Source organism: Oncorhynchus masou, unplaced genomic scaffold (genome assembly GCF_036934945.1).
Source record: "Oncorhynchus masou masou isolate Uvic2021 unplaced genomic scaffold, UVic_Omas_1.1 unplaced_scaffold_4856, whole genome shotgun sequence".
NCBI lineage: Eukaryota > Metazoa > Chordata > Actinopteri > Salmoniformes > Salmonidae > Oncorhynchus > Oncorhynchus masou.
Window position 1 is genome coordinate 17,121 of NW_027011250.1, and position 8,101 is coordinate 25,221.

Genomic DNA, 8,101 nt, shown 5'->3' on the forward strand with positions numbered 1-8,101 from the left:
TCATCTCATCTTTCTCCCACTGGGAGATCACGCTATGCCCAGAGACTGCAACAACACAGTGACTTGGTAATACGTGCTTGAAAACATTGCATTCTGTGAGGAGGAGAAAATAATGACAGGCATCTTGGGGTGACATATTGTATAACAGTAAAATGGAGATAGGCGGAATGTTAAGGTGCAATGGTGTTGTTTTGCCAAAGAAGAAGCAAAGCAGCCCAGGAATGCGAAAATTAAACAATAGACAAAAGGCCTGAGATCAATAACACCCGGAAACCATAGATCTGTGTAAATACAAACTTGATAAAACAGAAAATAACATACCCCTACTCATACTTTCAGTGGCCTATGACCTCTCACCTTGGCGTCATTCATCAATCTTCTCTGTGCGTCGCACCGCTCACCCAGCACAGAGCAACCTTGGCGGTGAAGTCAAAGTGCAGGTGGTCAGGAGCCACCAGAGAACCACGCTGGTCAGCCTCTCCCAGGAACCCCTCAGGGTAAAGTTCAGGATGTGGGTGGCAGTGTGGTTACTCATGATGGGCCTATGACCAGCCTGGGAAAGGCGATGGAGGGTGGACAAAAGAGACATGTAATGAATTTCTTTCAATACCAAGTCAGTTGAGAAAATATCTCAAAACTGAGTTATAAAATGTACCTTTGAGTGATGTATTACCTCGTACACGTGCAGGATGACGCAGTCACCCACCTCCAGAGTGCCACAAACCGTTCCTACAAGCAGCACGTATCCACCATGAACCTGAGTGTTCTTCACTGTGAACTCCATCCTCTGAGGAAGGGAGTAAAATGTGGTGTGATATGGACCTCTCCTCACTGTGGCTTGACCTTACATTGTTTCAAAGGTTTGATATGCTTGATACAATAACGGCCATAGTTTGATTGTCCTGTCCTTACGTCATCTCCAGCGTCGTCCTTCCTCAAATCAAAATCAAATCAAATTTTATTTGTCACATACACACATGGTGAGTCGTACTTGGGTGAGTCGTCCGCACTGTAGCTGTACTTGGGTGAGTCGTCCGCACTGTAGCTGTACTTGGGTGAGTCGTCCGCACTGTAGCTGTACTTGGGTGAGTCGTCCGCACTGTAGCTGTACTTGGGTGAGTCGTCTTTGATTGTCCTGTCCTTACGTCATCTCCAGATTGTCCTTCCTCAGCATGTAGCCCCGTTAAAGCTGTCCTCCCTGCTCAGCATAGAAGGAGGTATGGTCCAGCAGAACCCACCCTTCCTGTCGTTACCTCATCCACGAAGGCACGCTCCCTTCTCAGAGCCAGCACTGTCCCCACAGCCTGCTCAAACTGCGGGACAATCACAGAAAATATAAAGAGATTAAAACACTGACACAAGCAAGAAACTGATTTGAATAAATATCAAGCAAACCATCTTTGAGTTGGTGAATGAAATTGAGTTGATTTTGTTTGTGTCCATATTTCCGCTATCGTCAGCACTGTAGCTGTACTTGGGTGAGTCGTCCGCACTGTAGCTGTACTTGGGTGAGTCGTCAGCACTGTAGCTGTACTTGGGTGAGTCGTCAGCACTGTAGCTGTACTTCTGGGTGAGTCGTCCGCACTGTAGCTGTACTTGGGTGAGTCGTCAGCACTGTAGCTGTACTTGGGTGAGTCGTCAGCACTGTAGCTGTACTTGGGTGAGTCGTCAGTAGCAGCGATGCCCTGATTGCATAGGTCCTCGGTGGCATAGATGTCCAGCATGATGTGGTCCTCTTCCCCAGAGCCCTTCCCTGGGACATGGAGGAGAAAGCCTTAGCCCAAATCCCCAATCTCAAAATCTATTTCCATTGCAAAAAACCTGCAACTAACTTTACTCTGAAGCTGGATCAGTCATTCGTTATGCTGAAGCATCATACTCATTCTTTAGATAGAAAGCCAACCTGCATGTTTAGCACTGATATCATGTGGCTTTATTGAAGTGATTTTGACCTTCACTCCTATGTGGAAAGGAGCTTTTCAGTATGAATTACCACTGCAATGTGATGGATCTGTAATGTACTGTAAATACTGATTTATCTAATCAGCATAGCAAGGCACTTCTCACTTAATAGTGCAATGCTGACTGAGAAATGCTGACAGAGAGGAAAGCATTCCTGTCTTTGTACATCTGCAAATCAGTACTCAAGACAGGCAAATGCAGAAATTCACATAAACTCCCATGCCAATCCAAGGCTCTATCTTTTCTACTGGTCACCATTTCTCCAACATCCCCCTCTGTAACGTCCACCATCCACCAGCGCAGTGAGATCCACTGGGGAAACCATTTGTGTTATGCAGCAACCAGGTCGTGTCACCTACACAGGGAGAGAAAGAGGAGAGAAACGAGTTCAGAAACATTCTGTTTTGACAACAACTTAAATGTTTCTAATTGATCCCATATTCTAATGTGGCCCTTCAGTACCAGGGATGGTCTTGCTCTCTCCCAGACTCTGGATCTTTCTGTCCAGGATCTTTCGCCCCCTGCTGAGTGTCTTGAGGAACTGCTCCTCCTCCTCATTGACGATATCCTTCACCATGTCATGGCCCTTCTTCAGCTCAGGGAAGTCATCACCTTGGAGAGAGGGGACAGCAGAGGAAGACAGGTAAGGGAGGATGACTAAGAGGGAGAGAGAGATATAGATAGTTAATACCATGAAGAGTAGGAGTGGCATGACTGGCAGTGGTGCTTGCCTTCTGGATGGCCTGGAAGTAGGGGATGAACAGGTCTGTGTCATAGTTGGACAAGACGCTCCAGACCCATGCCTTATCAACACTTCATAGGCAGGGGATTCAGCTCTGTCTCAGACTCCCTGGTGAGGAGGGGGAAACAGGTTCAGTGACATCATAATGCTTGTATGTGACTATGTGGGCATCTGCATATGTATTATACAGGACTTGAACTGTATGAACCTGAACAGGAGTAGGGCATCATGTGTGCATACGTTATTACACATAAGACAGCTTATTGCAAGCCACTTATTTTCCATGTTTTACCTGTTGAACTGGGTGAACACCAGGTTCCAGATCTCCTGCACGTTGGGTCGTCCATATTGACCAGGCAGGTAGCATCTCTCCCCCGATACGGTCAAAGTGAATCTCACTGCAGGGCCCACAAGGACCTGTGTCCCCATCTCCCAGAAGTTATCCTTCATGCTGCCTGGCAGAATGCGAGCCTGTCACCCAGAGAGGACACACAGGTAAAACAGGTGAGTCCCAAAGGAGGAATGACTGTGCTTGTAACCAACAGAGTGCCGTCTTCAGGTTTCAAAGGGTACCCTACCCTGAGAGTAGAGGTCGACCGATTATGATTTTTTTTAATGCCGATACCGATACCGATTATTGGAGGACCCAAAAAAAAGCTGATACCGGTTATTCAGCCAATCTTTATATATATATTTGTAATAATGACAATTACAACAATACTGAATGAACAATGAACACTTTTATTTGAACTTAATATAACACATAAATAAAATCTATTTAGTCTCAAATAAATAATTAAACATGTTCAATTTGGTTTAAATAATGCAAAAACACATGGTTGGAGTAGAAAGTAAAGGTGCAAGATTTGCCACGTAAAAAAGCTACCGTTTAAGTTCCTTACTCAGAACATATGAAAGCTGGTGGTTCCTTTTAACATGAGTCTTCAATATTGTAGTTATTATAGGAATTATAGGACTATTTCTCTCTATACCATTTGTATTTCATATACCTTGACTATTGGATGATCTTATAGGCACTTTAGTATTGCCAGCCTAATCTCGGGAGTTGATAGCCTTGAAGTCATAAAAAGCGCTGTGCTTCATGCATTGCTAAGAGCTGCTGGCAAATGCAGGAAAGTGCTGTTTGAATTAATGCTTACGTGCCTGCTGCTGCCTGTCACCGCTCAGTCAGACTGCTCTATCAAATATCAAATCATATAGTTAATTATAATAAACACACAGAAATACAAGCCTTTGGTCATTAATATGGTCAAATCCGGAAACTATAATTTCGAAAACAAAACGTTTATTCTTTTTCAGTGAAATACAGAACTGTTCCATATCTTATCTAAAGGGTCTAAATATTGATGTTACATTGCACAACCTTCAATGTTATGTCATAATTATGTACAATTCTGGCAAATTAATTACGGTCATTGTTAGGAAGAAATGAGCTTCACACAGTTCGCAACGAGCCAGGTGGCCCAAACTGCTGCATATACCCTGACTCTGCTTGCACTGAACACAAGAGGTGACAATTTCCCTAGTTAAAATTGCCTACTAACATGAAATTCTTTTAAAACATTTTTTTTTACATTTTACCCCCTTTTCTCCCCAATTTCGTGGTATCCAATTGTATCTTGTCTCATCGCTACAACTCCCGTACGGGTTCGGGAAGACGAAGGTCGAAAGCCACGCGTCCTCCAATACACAACCCAACCAAGCCACACTGCTTCTTAACACAGCACCATCCAACCCGGAAGTCACCCACATGAATTTCTTTTAACTACATATGCAGGTTTAAAAATATATATACTTGTTTATTGATTTTAAGAAAGGCATTGATGTTTATGGTTAGTTACATTTGTGCAACGATTGTGCTTTATTGGCAAATGCACTTTTGTTAAATCATCACCTGTTTTGAGAAGTTGAAGTAGGGTGTGATTTGATGATGAATTAAGAGCTTTACACAGTTCACATTGATTATATGCAACATAGATCAAGCTAGTTAACATCTTAATATCATCAACCATGTGTAATTATAACTAGTGATTCTGTGAAGATTGATTGTTTTTTATAAGATAAGTTTAATGCTAGCTAGCAACTACCTTGATCCTTGCAGCCACAAGGTCCTTTTGATGCTGCACTCGTGTAACAGGTGGTCAGCCTGCTACAGTCTCCTTCTGGATTGCAATGTAATTGCCCATAATCGGTATCCAAAAAGGCAGATTACAGATTGTTATGAAAACTTTAAATCGGCCCTAATTGATCGGCCAAGCTGATTAATCGGTCATCCTCTACCTGAGAGACTTATCAACCAACACATAGTGTTACTAACCACATTAACAAGAGTAGAAAGGGGTCAGGATATTTCTATCATTCAGGTAGATTTTGATACCTAATAGCCCTATTAGTTCTGACCAGAATTTCCTACTCGTGAAACTCACTCACGAGAGGTCCAGACAGATCTGTTTACACTACAGATACGGCTCCAGCCCAGCTTCTTCGTGACCCCCGAAGTAGGTGATATACAAGCACTCGATGGGAATCCCAAACTCCTTAGTCAGCAACTCCAGGGCCATGGTACAGGCAAGGTGTTGCAGGGAGAGGAGTCAGCAGGAAAGGAAATGAGAGAAAGCAATTCATCTTTCTAACCCGCATCCACATTGACATCATAACAGGTCAGATGACAACACTATCTAACAAGCGGTTGGTTGGTCTGCCTGGTTTACCTTAAAGTAGTCTCTGAAGGACCAGGAGCCCAGCTCTCAAAGAAGGTGTGGTGGTACACGTCCTGCCCAAATCATCCAAGTCACTGTGCTAACCCCCAGTGCAGATGCACTTCTGTGTGTACCACCACACCTTCTTTGCTAATATGGGTGGTTGTTAATGGGGCAATTGATGGCTACAACCATCAAACTAGTAGTAGTACTTTAAAGGATCATATAAACAAAAAAAAAAGTTGATTCATGTAATAAACGTATCGTATTTATAATTCAGGCAAATGATCGCGAAAGGATCTTTCTCCACATCGCCCAGCTCAAGTAGGCAGGTGTGAACCCTCCACCTAATAAGCTTAAGTTCAATTAAAATGTTATTGATCCTTGCTTCCATTGCAAATGCTGAAGCAATATATTGCCATCAATTTGGAACTGAAAAAATGGCCCTACACAACATTAATCTGCTTCTGGCAAAATGGTAAGTTTCATCAAAATTCATGCAAAAACAATGTTACAGCACATCCCTTGTCTGGGCTAATAAAACACCAATGGAATCTTCCTTCCACTAGGACATCCTTGTATAAAAATCATGTTTATGGCCGGTTTGGCCTCGTTCAATCTTGAGAAAATACCATCAGGGTCTGTCTCTGCCTTTTGAATAGACCCATTACGTCACCACTGACTGTTCATGTTTTACAGCTGGCTAGGCAGCTATACATTCATTGAACTCCCTTTGATATTATTAACTTTAATGCAAAACATACAGTTTACATAAACTTAGGTTTGGAGTCATTAAAACTTGTTTTTCAACCATTCCACAAATATATTGTTAACAAACTATAGTTTTTTCCAAGTCGGTTAGGACATCTACTTTGTGCATGCAAGTAATTTTTCCAGCAATTGTTTACAGACAGATTATTTCACATAGAATTCACTGTATCACAATTCCAGTGGGTCAGAAGTTTACATACACTAAGTTGACTGTGCCTTTAAACAGCTTGGGGAAAAATGGAAGACATCCACAAGTCTGCTTCATCCTTGGGAGCAATTTCTAAATGCCTGAAGGTACCAATGTTCATCTGTACAAACAATAATACGCAAGTAGAAACACCATGGGATCTCGCAGTCGTCATACCGCTAAGGAAGGAGACGCGTTCTGTCTCCTCGAGATGAAAGTACATTGGTGCGAAAATTACAAATCAATCCCAGAACAACAGCAAAGGACCTTGTGAAGATGCTGGTAGAAACAGGTACAAAAGTATCTATGTCCACAGTAAAACGAGTCTACATAACCTGAAAGCCCCCAGCCAGGAAAAAGACACTGCTCAAAAATTGCCATAAAAAAGCCAGACTACGGTTTGCAACTGAACATGGGGACAAATATTGTACTTTTTGGAGAAAATGTTCTCTGAACTGATGAAAAAAAAACTGTTTGGCCATAATGACCATCATTATGTTTGGAGGAAAAGGGGAGGCTTGCAAACCGAAGAACACCACCCCAACCATGAAGCACGGGGGTGGCAGCATCATATTGGGGGGTGCTTTTTTGCTGCAGGAGGGACTGGTGCACTTCACAAAATAGATGGCGTCATGAGGAAGGAAAATTATGGATATATTAAAGCAACATTTCAAGACATCGGTCAGGAAGTTAAAGCTTGGTCGCAAATGGGTCTTCCAAATGGACAATGACCCAAGCATACTTCCAAAGTTGTGGCAAAATGGCTTAAGGACAACACAGTCAAGGTATTGGAGTGGCCATCACAAAGCCCTGAGCTCAATCCCATTAAAAATTGGTGGGCAGAACTGGAAAAGTGTGTCCGAGTAAGGAGGCCTACAAACCTGACTCAACTACACCAGCTCTGTCAGAGGACTGCCAAAGTTTACCTAACTTATTGGGATGCTCGTGAAAGGGCTAACTTAAATGTTTGACCCAAGTTAAACAATGTAAAGGCAATGTTACGGAATACTAATTGAGTGTATGTAAATCTCGGACCCACTAAACGTGATGAAAGAAATTAAAGCTTAAATAAATCATTCTCTCTACTATTATTCTGACATTTTACATTCTTAAAATAAATTGGTGATTCTAACTGACGACCTAAAAACAGGGAATTTTTACTAGGATTAAATGTCAGGAATTGTGAAAAACTGAGTTTAAATGTATTTGGCTAAGGTGTATGTAAACTTCCGTCTTCAATTGTAGGTATGCACGTCAGCTTTGACATTGGTTTTGCACATTGGCGTTAAACTAGACATCGGGCCAATGTTGGCATTTATAGCTAATATCGGCCGATTCTGATATGTTCACCTATATAGCGTGCCTCCCTAAATATTATATTTTTTGTGTTGCACCATTATTTTTTTACATAAAAACCATATACCATTTCAGTATCATGTCTTAAGAGTGATGGACAGTGCCATCACCGTGGCCTCCGCAATAGATAAGTCCGTTGAGACAGGCGTAAATCAGACAGGTGTCTTGTGCACCATGAAAAAAAATAATAATAATTGCGACTGTTCAAAAGAGACCAAGCCGGAATTTGAGAAGTCAATTAGAGAAGTGAAAAAATCTTCCTTAGTTGTTCAATTTCTCTAAACTAAAGGCACAACCTAGATTCGAGCCAATGTCTTAAGCAGTTGAACATTTTCATTACTCCAACCACGTGAGTGACAAACG

The 8,101-nt window shown here is 42.1% G+C and overlaps 1 pseudogene; it reads right to left on the reverse strand.

Annotated features, from left to right (window-relative positions):
• Positions 1-371: 371 nt before the first annotated feature.
• LOC135535351 (alanine--tRNA ligase, cytoplasmic-like) lies at positions 372-5,574 on the reverse strand (annotated as a pseudogene).
• Between the last annotated feature and the right edge of the window lie 2,527 nt (positions 5,575-8,101).